Source organism: Lonchura striata, chromosome 2, assembly GCF_046129695.1.
Source record: "Lonchura striata isolate bLonStr1 chromosome 2, bLonStr1.mat, whole genome shotgun sequence".
NCBI classification, from domain to species: Eukaryota; Metazoa; Chordata; class Aves; order Passeriformes; family Estrildidae; genus Lonchura; species Lonchura striata.
In genome coordinates this window covers 62,732,046-62,753,031 of record NC_134604.1, presented here as the reverse complement: position 1 = coordinate 62,753,031, position 20,986 = coordinate 62,732,046, and the positions used below count along the sequence as shown (strand labels likewise).

The following is a 20,986-nucleotide window of genomic DNA, read 5'->3' as shown; positions in this document are numbered from 1 at the left end:
ATCTAAACCTGCAGTTCTTAACCAGGCAACAAGAGGAATTATGGCAGCTATGACAGAAGTGATCTGTTAAGCTGACTAGCTGGTGTTATAATCAGATCACTTAGATATTCTATATTTAAATAATGCCCTGTTGCTATCAAGCTTTCCTAAAATTCTAATTAATGGCACATTCCAAATGTGAAGATATTGCCCCTCTTTCCATAAGAATTGAGAGAACAGAAGTGATTTGTTACGCACCTGACACAAAGGAAAAAAAAACTGTATAATTTAATATTAGACACATAAAATACGTATGTCTGCATCTTACCTGTTAGATCATACACTGCACAATTGGGTATTCATGGGTGCATCTCCTCTTTAAAATAGACTAGATGAGTTATATATTCAAAGTGCCTGCTTCTCTCTAATGACTGCAAAGAAGTGTAATGTGACATGGTACACACTGTATATCTCTAAACTACACTAATGTGTATCAAGTTTTCCCTAATCTTTCTTTCATCTTGGCATGCCCTGCTAAACATGACTGCAGATTTCCAATCTCTGGCTGCAATCTGTATCTCCCCTTCTCCTCTTCAGGTCATCTTCCATGCATTCTCATTTAATATTTGAATATCATTAAATATCTGAATATCTGAAAGTCAAATTTCAATGTTGGTGGGTTGTTCTGGTTCCAATAATTCAACTGTTTTGCTACAAATAGCATCTGAATGTTACTTGTCACAAGCACTGTTGTTTTAAGGAACCATGCTCACCTGTAGAAAAGACAGATGGAAAATGCTCAAGGGCATTGTCTCACATGAGATTGCTCTAGCAGTCCCACTGCTAAGACTGTGACAGCACAGTAACCCTGGCAGATGTACTTCAGCCTGTGAGCCCCCCTTCTCCAGTCTGATTTCAGGCAGGCTGGTGCATCCCTTCCAAGGCCCAGCCTTCACTCGAGGCCACAGTTTGGAAACTGGTGCTCCAGGCCTCATAAAGGTTTGAATTAAGCATATATAGTATTTTCTGGATAAGACTAGGTGGAATCTAGTTTCCTTCTGTGGCAGGATAACAGATGGGATAAGCAGGAGGTGTCATATCTTGACTGTTTTTGACACTGACATGTATTATTCTTCTACCTCAGACACAGAAACACAGTTTAGAGGAAACTGATATGGGACGAGTACAAAATGGCTGGGAAATCATTCACTAGAAGTATTTATCAGTGGTTATTTATTGAAATGGAAGCATATAGAGAGTGGAATTCCTCAGGAATCCATGCTAAATTTGAAGCTTAGCAATATTTCCATTAACAACCTGAATGAAGGAAGATAAAATATGCTTATTCATTACTGCAGATAATCCCATAGAGACCACCAGCTTACTGGAAAATAGGACTGAAATTCATATTATCTTGACAAGCTGGAGAAATAGTCTTAAAAATAGGTGGCAAATTTATGTAAGGACATATAGAAAGTCCTGTATTTTCACACTACAGAAAATAAAGTCTAGGCAAGAAGTGGTAAGACAGCAGCCTCATAGAAAGGAGTTAGGAGAGCACAGCCAGGGTTTAATCAACTGTGCTGTTGCAATTAAAAAAATGTTAAAAAATAGTAAACCCCACAGAGGGACAGTAAGAGCAAAGAGTAAGATAGCCTTGAGAGACTTGAACTGGGGCAACGTCCTAGATGGAATACCGAGTCTAATTTGAGACACAGTGAAATAGAAATTGCACAGAGTTCAGAAAAGAGAGAGAAGACTTGTGAGAGGTTAAAAAAAAAAAAATAGCACACCAGTGAAGAAAATGCAAAAGGACTGGTGTAGGGAATGCTGGGCTCCATGACAGCTTTGATGAATGGAGACGAGGGATCTCTGAAGGCTGCTCTTAGGATATCAGGTTTATTAGGGATGGAGAAAGGTCTTGCCTGGAGCTGCCAGACGCAGCACATGGCGAGGCTTGAGGGGATGGGGAGGGGAGAGACAAGGGGTAGAGAGGATGCTCTAGGAAAGGGTGGAAGCTCTAAGAGGGGGAAAGATCCAAGAGGGTGTCTGGCCCCTCAGAGACCCCTTATCAGGGGGCTTCAAGGTGGGCTGGAACAAGACTTAGGCCAATGGGGTCACAGACACTTGATGTTTCAGGGGAGGGTTACAGGTGTGGGATGAATCATACATTTTGGGGTTGAGATGGAACAGTCCATTTGACTTTTGGACTTGTCTGTAGGTAAGGGTATTGTCCAGCCAGTAGGGGGGGATTGTTTTCATCCTGGCTGTACTATTGTGAATCTTTTGCCAGGCAGTTATATTTATTCATCCTTCCCAACAGACTGGCATGGTTTAATCCACAGATGACTGCAGAAGACATGCCAAGAAAACACTTCCAGCAGGAGGGGTGGTTAAACACTGCATAGATTGCATGAGGAGTGTGTAAAACCTCATCCATGGAACAGGCTAGACAAATGGAAAAGACAAAGGGTAGCAGATCATCAGGGCATAGGGAGAGGTTCAATGATCTCTGTGTTCCCTTTTACCTCTGTTTTCTAGGATGCAATCATTCTGCATCTTCTAAACTTTCTGCTAAGAGCAGTTGTGTTTAGAGTAATTGTGCAAAGACCAGCATTTCTCATTCAGCATCCTTGGAGCTGAATGAACCTGAGCTTTTTACTTGTTATAAATTCAGTAAGTTCGCTACAGCTCAGAGTTCACTGCACTAAAGCTAAGGCAGTTAGACAGCCTGCTTTTATAATGCTTTCAGTGAATAAATTTGCACAGCTGCTACCTACAGTCTACATTATTGCTCAGCACCACTTTGTTAATTTGGAATCCAGATCTGGTGACTGATTTAGGAAAACAGTTCAGCTAATCCCTAGTGAATAGAAATCCTCAGCCTAAGATTGTACGGCTCACCAGATTCCCACACGTGCAAAAGCAGCAGCTGCCTTGCAAAGGGAAGTTAAAATATCAAGCACAAACTTTAGGGGGTTTTCATATGACATGCTTATTTTCCTTCCTCAGAGACCTAGGGCTCCAAAAGGAAGGAGTAGAGACAATCACAAACTTTCCCAGTAGATGACTTTCATAGTAAGGTGGAAAGTGCATATATGTGCCCCAGAGAGCTCTGAGAGGACAATGATCCTGGCAGGACAATATTCAGGGCTAGTGTTAAATAAATTCTGCTAATTAGCCTACTCTTGTTTCTTCAATCAGCCAATACAACTAGTGTGCATAGCCATGTGATAATAATAACCCATATATTTAAAATTATCTTCATGTAATTGCCTTCTGCATGATAAAACATATTCAGGTAGAGTACTGTGAATTACAGTTCCTTGGTGAGAACTTCTGGGCAAGAATTCATTGTTATGGGAAGGCTCCTGTGCATTCTTCATGCCTGATAGGAATCCCTTGACTGACCCACAGTCTGTTGAGTTTTGGGAGACAACATAAGACCCATTATTTCACTCAAACTTGGCATGAGGCAGGCAAGCAGCTGGGATGTGGAGATAGGCAATCAGCCAGACATATGTTATGTACCATACCTGTTCCTGCAGTAGCCATCCAAATTTAGAAATAAATGAAAAAAATATAATAAAAACAACTATTTTAATTACAATAATGGAAATTAATTTCTTCCTCGAAATTATTATTATAAAGACATAATAACTGCTCTCAGATAAGTCCTTCTGTGTGGCACTGCATTACTGAATGGTTCTGCTGCAGCTGGAACTAGCTTCTATTAAGCACAAAACTTCCTCCTACCCATATTCAGGAGAATGTCCCCCAAATATGATTCTCTCTATTCTCATATTTATAATACAAGCTTTGAGAACATTATGTAAGTTGTCTAGCTATATATTGATTTATATATGCCCCTGGATATCTCAAACATATGCCTCCCTTTTCTCATTCTTGCTGTGCTCTTGCACTGATTTTTCTGATTTTTTTTCACTTTCCCCCCATACTTTCTTCCACTGTTTCTGAGACTTTTTTTCCTTCCAAATTAAGATGTATGGAATTAACCTTAGAAGCTCCTTTTCAATAGACTTATGCTTCTCTCCTGTTCTCAAGAGCAAAGAGATTTACTGATTAAATACTCTCACCTGCCAATTACAAAATGGAGCTCAGTGCAGCGCAGTGCAGTGCACTGCAGGCCACTAGAGAAGAAGAGCTGAAGTCTGTTCATTAGAAGCAGGATATTCTTGTCCAGGGTTATTTTCTGGGAAGTATACATTCACAGGTGCAATGAGAGATCACTGATGTAATGCCTAAGAAAAAAAAATGAGGCTCAGAATCTAAAGCTATTCAGATACTTACATACTACTGCCCAGCAAAAAAATATTTAAATAGGAGTCAGATGCCCAAGGACCCCAGATGACCTTTGGGGATCCAGACCTATGGTCCCATCTGAGCTACTCAAGCACCAAACAATTCAAGATGATCTCAGGTGAATAAGAGTCTCATGTGGAAAACTTAACTAAAGTTTCTGACATAAATATACTTCTGGGAAGTGAACTAGGTGTTGCTGGTCTGTTTTCTGAGATCTGTATTACAGATAGCCAATGTGCACAGAAATGGCTGAGTGCAAACCATGTGTTGATTGTGTTAACTTACAGTTCTTGTAGTGTCATACATTGCTGAGCCACTCATTTGACCTGTTAAAAAAAAAACAAAAAAGGCATATTTACTAAAATTATGTAACTAGCTTTTGATTAGTAAATAATTTCTGAATATCATTTTATATTGACAAGACTTCCTTTTCATATAACATCTTAAAAATTTTACCTTTAGCCAGATACTGACAGGTCAGGGATCTGGCATCTAAGGTAGGATATATGCTTCCAAATCAAGTGCTTCAATTTGCTGTGCAATACATGAGAAAATGTAGACTCTCGGAAGAGTGATAACTATACAGTTGCACACTAAACCATGAAGAGTCAGGTAGTACAACAGGCCAGACATGTGAAGCTGATGAAATTTAATTTCTCTCTGGAGTTTGCATACCTTGAAGTAACAATTCAAACCTAGTTTGAATTCTAGACCAGCACTTAGCATCGTCCTGAAGCTCTGAGCATTGCTAATATGGTGAGCACTTCAGCAGAAGCGGTACTATTAAATTTGCACATTGCAAATCTCCAAAGCCACAAGCACACGCATTTCATCACCCAAATACTTTCATTTCTACCTAAGCAGATATACATTAGAGATACTGAAGGTTTCTCCATACATTAGCCACTTGATACACTAATCATTTTGGATACTCTTCCTTCACTCTAGAACACTTATTAATTTATGACTGAGAAGTAATATTAAATAATCTATTAAAAGGAGGAAATATACATTCAGATTTATGCAGGGAGACATTTTTTTCACTGTTCACTCTTAATTTACATCTTGATGAGTCAGATCCCCACTGTTACACTGCCAAGTCAAATAACATTTCATTGTCAATTAAAATTGTCCCACGGGACTGTAAAACGCAAACCTCTTTAATGAATTTGGTCCGCTAAATTATTATGGCCAAGAAAAAAACTAGTGAAGAAGACATCTTTTCAGAGCCACTAGCTTTTGAGAGGGCGAATGAATGATTTGCAGTTTCAGTGGAGGAACAGCTGTACCTCCCTGAAGGGAATGGCCGGCGGCGCCGCCCCGAGTGACCCGCACGGGCGGCCCGAGGTCTCCAAGGCGGGAGACAAAAGAAAAATTGAAGGATCGGGGAAACCATAAGGTGTATTGGTGCAGCTGTACAGAAGCCAGAAGGGATTGATGTTATCAACAGCCTTTTCGAGTTTGGGGCTAACCATGTATTTTTACAGGGAGGAGATGCGGGATACGGACACCTTTTGAATGCCGCACCTCGGCAGCCCCGGGTTACCGGCGAGCCCGGGGGGAGGCGGCGGCCAGCTGTAGCGAGCTGGGCGGAGAGCCCGGGATCGGCTCTGCACGACAGCCCTTCCGCTCACGGACCCTTCGCCGCGGCCGCAGAGGCCGGGCCGGGCCGGGGCCGAGCCGTGAGTGTCCGGGGCGGTCTCCGCGGCCGAGGCTCAGCCCCTGCGCGGCCCGGCCCCGGGGCGGTGAGCTCCCTCCTCCCCGCATGTCCTGCCCGGCTCGGCCTCCGCCCGGCCCGGCGCCGCACGGCGCTGCCCTCTGGACTGCTCCGGCTGTCCCGGCGCCGTCCCAAGAGCTACCAGCACTGTCCTAATTGTCCCAGCACCATTCCAGCCCTGGCCCCGTCTGTGCCAAGACTGTGCCAAGACTGTCCCAAGGCAGTTCCAGACTGCACCAGCGCTGTCTCAGATGTTCCAGCACTGTTTCAAACGGTGCCAGGGCAGTTCCAGTCTGACCCAGCTTTGTCCCAGCACCGTTCCAGGATGTCCCAGCATTATCACAATTGTTCTAATACTATACCCGACTGTCCTAGCATCGCCCCAACTGTCCTAGCACTTCCTGACCATAGTCACAGACTGTCCCAGCGCTGTGCCAGACTTTCCCAGTGAATTGTCGTGAACTGTCCCAACACAGTGCCGGCACAGCCACAGCTCCTCCGCGGGTACCCACCCCACCTGTCCCCCGGCGTGCCCTAGGGCGAAGCTCGTCCCCCGTGTACCGGCCAGGTGGCACGAAACGGAGGGACCTAGCGGTGACAGTTCCAGGGCCACGGGAAGAACTAATCCTGCCCCGGGATAGCACATGGCCACTGTTAGAGAGACAAGCACGGGAAAAGGAGCCGGGGGCTCTGCCGATGGCACCCACACGCTGCTTTACTGTGGTGTTTGCAGTTACTGTGCTCAGAGAAAAGTCAGCAATGCTTCAGCTCCCCAGGAACATCCGAGCACGGACAAACCTGCACCTCGGGGTGTCAAGTTTGCAGAAAATGGCCAAAGATACTTCTTTTTCTCTTTTTCTTTTTCTTTTTCTTTTTCTTTTTCTTTTTCTTTTTCTTTTTCTTTTTCTTTTTCTTTTTCTTTTTCTTTTTCTTTTTCTTTTTCTTTTTCTTTTTCTTTTTCTTTTTCTTTCTTCCCGGAGATAAAAACAGTAAGCTGAACGCAGGAGATAAACAACTGTCTGGTGGTAAATACTGACCAGCAGTAGCAGCAGCAGCTGGAGCCGGATCACCAGCACTGCCAGCGTGTTAGCGGCAGCGTTCAGAGGAGAGCGGGAGAGAGGGGAGATCTCCGGGCTGCCGTAGCTGCCTGCACGCCCACTGCCTTCACTGGCTCGAGTGTCTGCGAGAAAAGATAAGAGGCTGGTGCAGAGAAACAACAACAATAAAACAAAACAAAAAAATATGTAGGGAGATAAAAAAACAACAAAACATTAATCATTTGGAAGTAGCTGCAGAACCACTGTCCCCGGCCGGGGCGCGCAGGGCAGGTGGCAGCGGGTGGCGGTGGCGGTGCAGCGATCCCTCTGTCCTGCACAGGCCAGCCAAAAGGGCCAAGGGAGGAGCGAGGAAAATGAACCCCGGCCACAGGGAGACCCCGCTGCCCCACTGGGAAACCTGCGGGGAATGGACAAGGCGCCCCGTAGCATGGATGGCAGGACAGGAGGTGATAAAGGACTCCCCCACACTGCAGTAGTGATGGAAAAGGAAAGTCTAAAACTCCCCAAGCGCACGTTTCAGTTTCAGCGGAGCGGTATGGAAATTAGTCATCCAGTACCAGGTCCTGAAGGCTTTTCGGAGAGTCAGAAGTTACGTTTCGAAGCGGTGTCATTGTCGTTTCTGTCTTTACATATTTCCAACACAGTAGAAAGTTTCCATCCGAGCAATTTGAACCTTTTACGGTAGCCACTCTTTTCCCCGGAAGCCAAAACCAGCCTGGGAAGCAGATCTGCAGCAGGCTGGCAGCTTGCTCTTCGCCTCGATTCGCCTGACCAAGAGGTGATGGTAAGGACGGCTGCACTGCCAGGACACCCCGGCTCCTGGCTCCACCACCGCCTCACTGGGACCTGCCCTGGGACCAGAATCGTGTCCCTCAGCAGCTCGGCATCTTCCCCGAACGACTAAATAACTCAAAGCAGCAGCTAACTCAACTCCAAAAGGTCACATTTGCGGGTGGGGGAAACCCTAAACAGTTGTTGCTGCTCTTTTGGTTTGTTTTTTTTTTTTTTTTTTTTAATAGCGGCATTCCAGCTTTTCCCAATTCTGAATTTCTTTGCTTAATTGCATCGTTTGACTTTCTGCTAAAAAGGTGTGATCCTTTGTTTTTTTTTCTTTACACGTTAAATAACTCCTGATGTGCCAGGAGAAATAAAAGTACCACCAGACACCCAAGGTGCCGAATATTTTTGCATTTGGTATTTTTACGACGAGATTTTAAATCACATACTCTTGGATTTACACCCAAGTCTGTGCACAGTTTGACCAGAGACGAAACCCCGCCTCAGTGTCACTGGGTCAGGAGAGGGACGGGGGACACACAAAAATATGAGCTTGGGGACATCTCTGCAGAAAAGTGTGTTTGAAAACGGGACGCTAATAAAGCTGACATCGAGGGGATGAGCAGGATGTTGAGCCTGGCTTGAAAGCGAGCCTTTACACAGATATTTTGTTATCATCAGAGAAATCTTTGGACTGGGAAACGAAAAGGAGCGAGAAACTTAACGCTTGCGGAAGGGAGAAGTGGTGTCCCCATGCCCATAGTCCCGGTGCCCGGCAGCCCCTCTCCAGCCAGAGGCGGCTAGGCTGCCATGGGGGACATTTCTGAAATTATACCCCCTGCTCCTGGCCACAGTTCTGAAATCGCTGAAGTTTCTAATAAATATTTTTTTTTTAAATAAAATAAAATAAATAATTTAAAAAAAAAAAAAAAAAAGCAGAAAAGGCAAGTGCTTCCTGGGACACTGGTCATCCAGGTTACTGCATTTCTTTTTCTAAGCGCTGTCATTTTTTGGGGTATATATCGTTCCAATCGTGACGAGAACGTGTTAAAGACCCCACTAATTTATAAAGAACAAAGACACTTTCCAACTACACTAGGAAAGAAAAAGAAGAAAGGAGGGGGGAAAAAACCACACCAAACCTCGACTCAATTGAAAACAACGATTTTGTTCTTGGACGGCTACCAAGTTTTTGCTCTTACCGTCCCGGGACTTTGATTTAACCTCAGTAACATCCTGAAAGGCTACAGTCACTTTGCATACATCGCATCGTACCTTTTCGGTCCCGCAATAGATTGCAGTTCCGAGCTGACGGCGGGCTCTCCAGCAAGGTACTTTTTTCGGTACAAGAAACGTGATGAACCGCACGGGGTTAAATTAAACCTCGCAGATATCCAGTTTGTATGAACAAAAAATCGCCTAGTCTTTAACAACCTGGTCAAACACGCTGGACAGGACAACGGTGTCTGAAAATTATTACGAAATTACGCGGGTCTAGACACACCCTCCCAAAAAAAAAAAAAAATCAGACAAAAAAAAAATTTAAATGCCCCAAAAATCTCGGCAGGAGTGACCGGTGTTAACTGCGGCTTACTGATCCTTTAGCTTCGCTTCGACGCGCAGATCACGTCCATTCTCTCCTCAGGTTTCCCAAAATCTCGCCTTTCCAGCCCATTCTGGGGGCTTAACCGTACGGAGAGCGATTTAGGGGAGCGGAGGGGGCTCCGCCGCCCGCCCTCCTCCTGTTGTGGAGCTGCCTAAGCCCCTTTGGAGGCGTTTGAGCGGGGGACAAGGGGAGGTAACGGGGTCCTGGGGCTGCCTCGCAGAGCCCGGGGACTGCAGCCCGGGAGAAACCTCGGTGCTCCCGCAGAATTCCCAAGAAAACCGCCGAGGAGGAAAGCGGGATGCCGGAGTCGCTCCTGCTTCGCTGGAAGTGCAGACGCACTGTGTCAGCCCCGGTACAGCTGAAGCCCCCCCCACTCTCTCTCCCTCTTCCCTCACTTCTCTCTTCTCCCCAGCTATATATCTGGGGCTTTTATTGTTGGGCTTGGATTTTTGATTTTTCGGTTTGGGTTTTTCTTTCATTTTTCCTCTCTTAAGTGCAAATATATTCTCTCCTTTGCCTTTGACATTTGGGGCTTATGAGCAAGAAGAGTTCTCTTTCCATGACACCGCGGGGGAATTTTAGGGGTTCTTTGAAAAAATAAAAATCAGGCAGGCGAAGGCGTTGACTTTATTTGGTGGTGGTTAGCAGCACCCGCCGAAAGCAGAGCCGGAGGTGGCTGAGCGACAGTGGCTCATCCCCACGGTGAGGCAACAGGGACGTACCCCGTGTCCAGCTGCAAACTGGGAATCTGCTGGGGAAGGGGGCTTGGGGAGGTGCCCCCTCTTTCCCAAAACCGCAGGAAGCATTTTCCTGCCCCCCTCCCTGCTTAGGGGTACGGGGAGCTGCTTCCAGCCTCTGCCTCCGAATTTCGCTGGTTTCTTAAGAGGAGACGCTGAACTATCACTGTTGCAAGAAACTCACAGCTGCTACAAGTTGTTACTAAAGAGCATCGAATCAAGTCTCTATCATTGCTGTGAAATTTTCTTTTTAAAAATAAATAAAGGAAAGGAAATTAGATTATTCTGTCCTATTATTAAATGCAGTAAGTTGCCGTACTCGGCTAATAAAAACCTAAAGCTTTATAAAAATATATCAGTAATAATGACAATAACACCAAAAGCAGTGCTCAAAGCAGTGGGCAAACCCGGCAAACTCCCGACCGGAAAACCAAGGCGTTTGGAGCTAAGTTTTGTCTTTTCAGTTCTCCTGCTGGTGGCAACGACGTGTCGATATAGAAAAAGTCAGAATTGAGGGGGAACAGCGGGGGGCAAGGGAGAGGCGGCAAGAGCTGCTTTCCAAAGGCGGAGTTTTCTGAGGTCATTTCATCTCGAGTCTTTCGTCATTTTGAATATCAAAGAAAGCTGACTCGATGTTATTCCCCGTCCCTCGCCTGGCCGGGGTGATGCGGTACCTTCGCGCACAGATTACTCTAATCAAGATGTTAAAACAATCAGGGTTCCCCGTTCCTGACGCTGACCGTACGTTTAACAAGCGCTCGGCGCGACTGTCCGACCTCGCTGCAAACTGGATTCAGCTATGAATCTTGACAGTGTGGACATTTGAAGTTTAATCGTTGCTACTTTTACTTTACATTACAGAAGAAGCATGGAAAGTTGTTCGGTGAGTTTTTGATTGGAACTTCAGAGTTTTCTTTCTCTTACCGTAAGAACAAAGCAGTGTGCAACATGTAGTAACTTTCCCCTATAAGGCATCTATTTCCCGGTGAAGAAAACAATGACTATCCCTTCGGGATATAAAGTACAGCTCTTAAAAACTCGGAGAAAAGACCTTGTCCTCCGCTTAAGCTCCTTCCCCCTCAAAAACCAGCCGGCAAGAGGCAGGCAAGCTGCTCTGTCTTCAAACCTGGGAGGAGGAAAAAAAAAAAAAAAAAAAAAAAAAAGGAAAGCAGCGGAGGCATTCCTTAGAGCAGAAGTGAAACCGTCTCGATCCAGGCGAGTTTGTTTGTAAACCCGGGAAGCAGCGAGCCCGGGCGGCGGCGGGGGGGCGGCTCCGCCCAAGGGGTGCGGGGTGTGCGGTGGCGGCGGGACCCGCCGGGGCTGGGGCTGCAGCTGCTGACTCAGAACAGCAATGTAGGTCATAACGAGTTTCCTTAAGTTACCTAAGTTCCAACAATTCAGCTTTTCTTTAGAGACTTCTAAAGTGCTGTTGCAACATTTCTGAACGCCGTGGCTTCTGCTGAAGCTCAGCCGCCGGCTCCGAGCCACCGGGCTGCGGCGGGGCAGCGCCAGGGGCGGGCATACCCACTTCGGTACTTATGCCTTTTACATCTTGCTTTTATCATCCCATTTCCACCACAACGCTATTTTTCTTTCTTTACTCTTTTCTCTCAGAATGCTAAAAAAAAAAAAAAAAAAAAAAAAAGTGCCAACGCGTCGCACTCCTTTTTCAGAACAGAAGCGAGAGAATTGCCTACCTACTCTCTGCTCACTTCAGCTCTTTCCAACTTTCAATAAGGTTTATTCACGGTTCACAGTTTGGATCTATCCCGTATTTCCACTATTTACTACTTTCCACCACCAGTCAATTTTCATACCCTCAGTTAAAAGGCTGTTAAAAGAGCCCACTTGTGCCAGGGGTTTTGTACGCAGAAAAACAATCCAACATTCAACACCATCCGTCTTCGAACTATGTAATTTTCGTTAATTTCTTTTTCTTTCCCCTTTCTTTTTTTTTTTTTTTTTTTTTTTTTTTCTGCAACCTCAGCAGAAGAAGCAAAGAGTAGCCGCAGTCCCCACGGAGAACCCACGGAAGATAAGCAAGCACCGTGTTCTGTCGCAAGAGCAGTGATGTGGGACAGAGAGCTGGCTGCGAAGCAGTAGAGGAGAAGAAAGCCCGGCATTCAGGGGACACTTCAAGAAAGGCACCACACTAACGGAATTTATTTTATTTGCTCGAAACTTTCTTCAGGCATTACCTGCGCTCCCTGCTCCGCAGGGACTCCACCACTAGCAGGGACCGTGCGTGGGTTGGGCGGAGCAGGAGAGGGAGAGTTCCGAGAGAATAGCACTCTCCCCCAGAAAATCATCATCGAGAAGGCGTCTGTTGTCCGAAGCCTAAGTGAACTCATCCGCCCATAGAACTCAAGAAAACAAGGAGCGGGAGAAAAACCTCTAAACGTCACCAGGTTCGACGGCTGTGTTTCTGCAGGGCAAAAATCGCCCGCGGGTCCATCAGGGGTATTTTTAGGGCGCTCACAGAGCCGATGTCACGGTCACGCACGTCGTCAGCCTTCCTCCTTCCCTCCAGCTCCTCTCTAACCCCGCAGTGACAACCCACCGGCCTGTGTGATAGCAAGGAAGGATTTTCCCATCTAAATATATAAAGATTTGCTCAACCGAGCAGGAGCCCCATGGATGTTCCCCCGAGCCTGTTACAAGTAACAGCACCAGCAGCTCCACGGAGCCCCGAGGCTGGAGCCGGGAGCTGTCGGCAGGCTCGGACAAGCCCGGTCCCGGCCTCCGCCCGCCCGGGGCACAGCGGCTCTGCCTCCCGGGGCGGGAGGGACGAGACCCCCTCTCTCAAAAAAAGCCCAAAAACCTCCCCCACCAAGCCAACAAACAGACACACAAACAAAACAGCAACAACAAGAAAAAACACCCCAAAAAACAAGTTGAAAGGAAGCAAACAAAACAACAACAAAAAGGAGCACACTTGTTTTGGTTTTTTTCCAGGCTGGCTACCCTGCGCCGTCCCCGCCGGCAGAAAGTTCCCCCCCGTCCCGCGGCACCCGAGGGCGGTGGCCGGGGTGACCGTGGGCGTTCAGGACCCGGAGGGAAACGAGGCGTGGGCAAAGCTCGGCAACCCTTTGGGAGCACGTCCCCCCAGCCTTGGCGGCGGTGAAAGGCCCTCCTCCGGTGTTTGCAGTTTTCTTTGTTTACATTCAGTTTAGAAACATTGGCCTTCGTCCAGAAAGACGACGGTTCCCCTTCTCTCTCCCCCCCATTCCGTGCCCCCTCCCCCCGCTTCTTCCTCGGTGGCGGAGAAAATACGTAAGGTTCACGATCCCCAGGTTTTAAAATGTTTTCCCTTCGGCTCCCCTGATTCACCCTTCGGCGCTACCTCGTAAAGAAAACGGAGCCGGGTGGTGTGTGCACCTGCCCTCGGAGCTCCCAGCCGAGGGGGTCGCAACAGGTTCTACCGGGAGACGGAGGGTACCGGCGAGCCGATCAGCGCCCTACCGAGCGGCGGGTCCCCCCCTCCCCGTGGCCCCGCCGCTCGGCTCGGAGCGCCTCGCCTCGCCGCCCGCGGGGCGGTGCTGTGCGGCGGCAGCCGGGCGGGGAAGCGGCGCGGCTCTGCCCGCCGCCGCCGCCGCGGCTGCACCGCCCGGTTCTCCCCGTGGTCGCGGCAGTGGCGGCGGCGGCGGGTGGGGGAGAGCGCTGAAGTCGCTTGTACTCGCCGGGCTTGCACGTCCCCGCCCCGCCCCTCCACCCCGATATCTTCCCCCACCACCCCTCGGCGAGGAGTAAGTGCCACCGCTCCGCCTTCTCCTTTTCGCAATGTTGACGCAATCTATAAATAGTGGAACAAAAGGACCAACTTCCTCGCAGCTTTGCTGAAACTGCACAAAAAAGGCAACCGGGGGGGAACACACACGCGGTTATTTTTTGATTTTATTTTTCTCCAGTTAAAAGGCGAATCCTCCTCCTCCCTTCCTCCCTCGCTCTCCTTCCTCCCCCCCACCCCCCCCTACTGGAAGATCTTTTTTATTTTCCCTTGCTGCCTCCTATGCTGGCAACGTCCTGCGAGTGGCTATTTTGCTTTTGCACCGAAAGAAGAGCTTCCCCCCTCGCCCTCTCTTCTGACAGTAAGTGCCATTTAGCTACTGCCTTTTCGGGGACTGGAGGGGGGCCGCCTGCTCGCCTACCTGTCTGCTGCCCCAGAGAGCGGGCAGCAGCGACCGGGAGCTCCGGGAAAGCGGGGGGAGCTTTGGAGGCGGTGAGGGGACAGCGCCGCGGAGCGAGCGGCGATGCGCGCAGGGGGGACGGGGCGTGGGGGACCCCTGGATTTGGCCGGGGGGGCCGACGGGTGAAATAAGGTGATCGGGAGAGAGGACGGCGGTTGCCGCCCGCCGAACAAAAGCTGACGCCGATATTAAACGGGCTTTTGTTAGGGGGAAGTGAGTGTGCGTGCGTGCGTGTATGTGTGCGGGGGGGACACCCCGCCCGCAGCAAGTTGCCGTGCGGCGGAGGGCACCTCAACTTGTTTACCGCTCGGCGCGGCGCTCACTGGCGTGTTTACCCTGCACACACGGCGCGGGGCTCCCCTCCTCCCCCAGCCCCGTCCCTCTTCCGTGCCCCGGGAAGGGGAGGGATGAGCGGAGCGGGGTTTAAAGCGGCGCTGGAGGGGGGGGGGGGGGGGGTGTGCGCCGTCAGGAGATGCTGATAACGATCACGCGTAAAACAACCACCCCCCTCCGGTTTGCAAGTCGGATCGGTGCAAGCGCAGGCAGTCACTGGCCGGAGGGAGAATTACATCATCCCCCGCTCCAGTGATGCTACCTTTCGTGCCGCTACCATGCGCGCAAGGAAACAACCGGGGGCGCGCCTGACGCCCCCCCGGCGGCTCGGTGCCACCCGGGGGGCGGCGGGGGGAGCTGGGGGCGGGGAGGCGCGCCCCCGCGTCACTCACACACACACACCCGCCCGCCCGAGTGTTTACAGCGCTCACACAGGCGTATTGTGACGCCGCCTGAGTGGCAGCCCGCCGCGCCAACGCGGGGGGCGCGGCCCCGCCGCCGCGGCAGAGCACGGGCGCCCCGCCCGCCCGGCCCCCCGCGGGACCGGCGGCGGGGGCTGCAGGGCCCCGCCGAGCCCGGCCCTCAACGCATCCGAAGTTAAATCCAGCTCGCACGCTCAGTACCAGCGTGGCTTACGCGATGCCGATCGGTTTGAGTTTGTGACGTTCTGTGACGTTTTAAGCGCACGCTGTAGAAGGGATAGCTCGTGAGAGAGGCGAGCTGTGTTTGCGAGCGCGGGTGTCCGTGAGGTTGCACCGCTCCCTCCGGGAGGGAGCGCGGACGCGGGGGCCGGTCTCTTACCGGGGAGCACGGTCCTGATGGGACTTTGGGACAGGGACGCCGTCAGTGTAGTATCTGTCATAGCGATGGCCCCATCATATCTGGACACTCCATTGTCCAGAATGAACAATATTTTTTTTTTTAAGGAATATAGACTTAAGTTCAGAGGACAAAAATCTAAATTTCACACATCATATGCTTTCCCCAGTGTTACAAGTGTAATGTTATAGGGTTAGAAACTTGTTGCAATATGCTGCTGAGTTGGGAAAAAGTGTCTGTGGGGTTTACTCAGCCTGTGAAAATATTGAAGCAGTACTTACCCACTGCAAAGTCAATAAAACTGTATCACACTAAAACCAACAAAAAGTGCTTTGCAAATTTATATTTGTCAAGAATTGTCTGCCAGAATGCAACAGTGTAAAAATTATTGCCAAAACACCGGCATCATCTACATGCTGTAAAATTCAAGTAACCACGAAGCCCGTTTAATAGTACATATAGTTTTTAATATGTTAATGGCTTGGGATTCTTCAAAGCATATTACTTTTTGAAGTCCGGGTGTTTCTATTTGTGGAAAAAAATAGACTGAGAGGCTTTGAGCTCCTACTGTTACAAAAGTTAAAAAGAAACAAAGTTGAGCTGCTAAGTCGGCAGTCTGGAATGAGTCAATAGTATCTCCTTTGTCCTGCTAGCTTTCTCTGCTGTGGTGTATCTTTGCTCTATTTCCTCTGCAAAAGCAAATGAGCATTTCTACCCTCAGCATATTTAACAGACTTAGTAGAACTCCTGGCTTCTAAATATTCTAAACTACCAGTAATATTCCAATGTGTCTGCCTTTCCCAGCAGTATACAACAATCACGCTACCATCAATGACAGTATGCTCACTTTTTTAACCACAGAAATACTTCCATATTTCTCATTATCTATATTAATAGAGCAAACTATTCTTGCTGTGTTGTAGTAAGCCTTCATAAGGGAACAAATGCCTAGTTAAAGTACTCCATTATCCCTTGGGGTTTTGGTTGGTTTTGGTTTGTTTTGTTTTTAAGGGAAAAAAAAAAAAAAGATTGGGCTGGAGACATGAAGGACATGTAAATAACTCCCCTCTTCATTTGCTTGGGGATTCCCTGGGAGTCTCAGAGGGCAAGGAGGTAACATAGCTGGCTTTTACAACAGGATGACAGGTCCTGACACAGGGTCACAGGGAATCTATGCTTGGCTAGCCCTGTGCTCCAGTTTTGTTTAGCTGGTAGCTAGTCCCTTGAGGGATCAATGTCAACTTAAGCATGCTAACTTCTACAAGCAATGGGCTGGCCAGTGACTGAGAGCTATGACTGGCTCCTCCAGGGCTCCCTACTTCTGCTGAACTTGGAGTTCGAGTGCTGCTGCCAGGCTGCTTCTGTGGCTCTGCAGCTTGTCACAGAGAGAATTAAAGGCAACAGTACAAAGCAAGCGCCAACACTGCCTGTTCTCTGAAAACAAAAGGTGGCTAGCAACAGCTAGATGTATTAGGTGGATAGGAAAAGCAGCTTGGGAAGGCACATGGATTAATGACTGAGGTACAGAAACTGGAGCCAACTCCCATCACCATGACTTAAGTTTCTGTGTACCTCAAACCCACTTTCCCCTTAAATTCTGGCCTTGAATTGGTATTAGTTGTTCCACTGATCTGTCACCCTCTCAGAGATAATAAACAAATGTCAATTCAATATACTACACATAAAGGTATTAGATATCAACTTACTTTCTCTTTTAAGATATGTATATCTTAAGTTTACTGATTAGGTAACAAGGTATGTGTGTGTGTGTGTATATGCACACACACATACACACCTCCTCACACTGTCAGTCCTTTCTGATTTAACTTTCAAAACCCAATGGAGATTAGAGTTGGGTTACTAGAGTTCAAAGAAGAGTGAATTTGTATTAAGCCACTGGGGTTGAAACCTGTATTTTAATATGTACAATATGTAGTTTTTATTCAGTTTTATGTTACAGAATGAAGGCTTTTTAAGTCTGCAAGATCAAGATAATTTTTTGTGTTTATAAAAATAAGGCTTGTTTGTTATTAGTTTATCTAACTCTGCTCTTCTTTTGATACTTCGAGTACATAAATGTGCAATTTAGCATAGGTTAGTTGGATGACCCTTCCTTTCCTTTTTTCACACTTGAAAAAGATTATCAGTCAGCTACTGCTGTATTACTGTATATGTGACCAGTCTGTCTGTACCATTTGATGTTTGATACTTTTAGGGTTTTTTTTTTTTTGTTTGTTTTTTGTAGTCTTATTTTTTTTGAATGCAGGCCTATAATTCCTAACGATAACAAGAAGTTTTCTCTGATCATCATAAAGGCCTATGCTATGGATTTCTGCAGATTTCATTTAAAAATGTGGACACATTTCCATTTTTCATTTGTAAATGGTTTTACTAACTTACATTAGCAAATTTGACTGATTCAGACAGCACAGTTTTCCTGGTTCTGCAAGCAGGCAGTTCCAGTGTTTCAGCACAGTAGCACTCTAACAAGCAGCAGCCATGCATAACTAACAAGTCCAGTTACTGCTTTGTAGAAGCCTCTACCCAGCTCCTATGTTATCCAAAATGTCCATTTTATGTTGTTGCAGTCATATGACAGCACTACTAACAACAGGAATGTGCAGTGGTTATTTACAATGGATAAGATACAGGGGGAGAAAAAGAAGTTTTAAAAAATGGAGCCTGAGGTGCAGGAAGAAAGAAGAACAACTCCAGTTATCCTTTTATAGTAACTGGTGTTTTATGGAAAGTGGTTAAGAAAGGAAGACTCTCGCTTCCTTCCAGCAGTTAGCCAGTGATGGCATGATACTTCTAACTCAAGGCTGATAGCATTCTTGGATAAACCATTATGCAGATTTCATATCTAGTATCTAGTATTGCTCAGCTCCTTCTCTAGAACCTACTTTTAGATTCTGGGTCTTACTCTCTAACTATATTGATGGATGTCTAATAGAACAGTCTTCAAGTTTGGCATAAATGCTTCATAAAAAGGTAACATATTCTTGTGAATATGTTAAAGTAGTGTTGTAGTTTTCATTAGTATTTTTTTACACATATGGTTAGCATTGTAAATACAACACATGAAGAGATGCTACTAGCTAGACAGGGCATCACTTCAAAATATGTACATAATGTGTACACAGATACACCTAGCACAGGCCAAAAAAAGTGTTCTTAGTATGGATTACAAGTACAAATGAATACTTTGATGAATGGAAACAAGGAATTCAGTAGTAGTTCACCAGAAAGAAGTAAAAAATAAATAAGCTGAAAACTAGTCAACAGTAGCTGGGAAAACAGATTATCAAGATGGCTGTACTTTTTAAGGACTCTTAGTGTCCTCCTTTCTGTCTGAATGTGTTATTTGTGTGAACATCCTTTTTCAAAAAACAATTAATTTCACAACAATTCCACTGTACAACACTGTACTGATTGGCTGTCACAACTACTGACTAAATATTAATTTTTGTAATCTTTCTAAGTTAAATCTATAAACTCCTATATTTGGACAACTTTTTAAATCCTACATGCAAGTGAAACTCTCAACAAAACAATTTCCTGACTTGTTTTGTATTGAAAACAATTGTCCATTCTTGTTTTGAAAGATTTGGTTAGTGATTTACATTAGTTTGTCAATTTTACTTTTATTAGTTGATAGAGAAAAATTAGATAGTCTCTTTTGTTTTGAAGTGTATTTCATCTCAGTTATATTACTCTAAGGAGAGTGATAAACTGCAGGCTAACTAGGAGTTTGACATTAGTGCAATCACTTTGGTTTCGTAACTCCTACAGATTTTTATCCCTTACAAGCAATGATTTACATACCATTGAGGGAAAATGAAAATGAGGGGGAATCTCAATAAGACACTGCAAAGTATTCTTAGTTTCTCCTGATACAGACTAGATTAAACCTGGCCTATGTCACAAGAAATGTGAAGGGTGAGAGCAAAGGGTCCTTTATCATAATACTCATGCACAATTAATGCTCTCTTTACTCAATAAAGAAAACCAGACCCAAAATGAGGAGGAGGATATGGACTCTTATGCTTCACCTTCACTCCCCACCCCCATCCTCTGAGCTGTGAAGAAAGGATCAGGTTGCACTATTTTAAAAGCTGGTGCAGTATGCACACTTCCTCACTATATTGGCAAGCACTGGGAGAAAATATCTGTCAGAGCTCCCTGCAGGAGTTCCTACTGCTTCATAACATCTTTTACTCAGCAGAGCTGAGTCTTCAATAAAGTGATGAAAACTTCTCCCATAAACATACAATATTTTTAGGGACATATACAAATATCAGTATTATTGAAATAACTTACCTTTGACACATGGCTTTGAAAGCTTCATGCTTCATACAAATCATAAAAATCAAACTATCACAGTAGTTCATCATTACAGGCAAAGTAAACCTGTAAATAAATTAAAAGAGAAGTTAAGCAACTTAACATAATTTCCTGAATATGCTTAAATAAACAGGATTGATAAACACATTAAAGAATAGAATTGCTCTGTCTTTCATCCTACTGTCTGAGCACAGGTTTCTGGTTACTGCTCCTATAGACACTTCAAGTTAACTCATGCTGCTGATGTTAAATCTATATCAAGGCAGAAGATGGATGGTGCTTTGGCCAAAGTTTGGAATGGGAGTCTAAATAAGGGTCATAATCCAGTCCTTGATTCACAATTTCACCAATGGCTTTTCCATTCTAAGATAGGGACAGTTAAAACTGTCCTACATCTCACTGAATCTAAGAGATAAAATAATGCTTGCAGGATGTGCCAATGCCACACATACTAGGGTTATGAAAGTCAAAAATAATCCAAGATCTGAAATAAGTGCTTTAGCAACATTTTGCTTACCTGTACATTTGTCTTTTTCAAAATATAAAACTCACAGTTCCCAAGGCAAGGTGCCTAGTTAGCAATGCCTAACAGATGTCAAGAGGCTAATCCAACTGTGAAGGCCTCTCTTAAGAGGAGTTACCATGCCATATCATATCACCGCACAAAAAAAGAAACCCAAAATTACAGTGATTGAAATTCTCACCAGTCTTCCACACTCTTCAAATCAGAAATGAAGACCTGACTGGGAAAGGGCACTGAAGGCCTCATATCTCACCCAGGGATCCTCCTGCAGGAACTATGGAAGGAAGCCATAAGCTACCTCCTGTTGGAATAGGGCAAGTTTCGCACTGGGAGAGTCTGCACAAAGCACTGCATAAATGCTGGGCTGAGCCAGCGGCACTCAGAGGCTAGAAGAGCTGTATCAATCTGTCAAATATCCTAACAGTGAGAAGGAATAAATTCTGTTTAGTCTTGCTTCAGCCACTATTACCTGAGCCCTGAGAGTTTTACAGGAACAAAATCTCATTCCAGGCTTAAAAGAAGCTTGAGGTCTATAGATAAAAAGCTATATACTACATCTAGGGACTACAACTGTAGTTGCAAA

At 46.2% G+C, this 20,986-nt stretch overlaps 1 protein-coding gene and 1 long non-coding RNA gene across 2 annotated transcripts in view; one reads left to right on the top strand and one right to left on the bottom strand.

Annotated features, from left to right (window-relative positions):
- Positions 1–19,897, bottom strand: part of LOC110468564 (uncharacterized) — a 39,756-nt gene extending 19,859 nt beyond the window's left edge. Inside the window, exons 1-3 of the long non-coding RNA XR_013339490.1 lie at positions 19,857–19,897; positions 4,588–4,628; positions 4,077–4,241 (exon numbers count right to left, since the gene is read on the bottom strand). This is a non-coding gene — a long non-coding RNA (uncharacterized LOC110468564). The remainder of the gene's footprint in view (positions 1–4,076; positions 4,242–4,587; positions 4,629–19,856) is intronic.
- The window catches only part of SPRYD7 (SPRY domain containing 7), a 121,739-nt gene continuing 114,667 nt past the window's right edge, over positions 13,915–20,986 (top strand). Inside the window, exon 1 of the mRNA XM_077781412.1 lies at positions 13,915–14,285. The gene's annotated coding sequence lies outside the window, so the exon portion shown is untranslated. The remainder of the gene's footprint in view (positions 14,286–20,986) is intronic.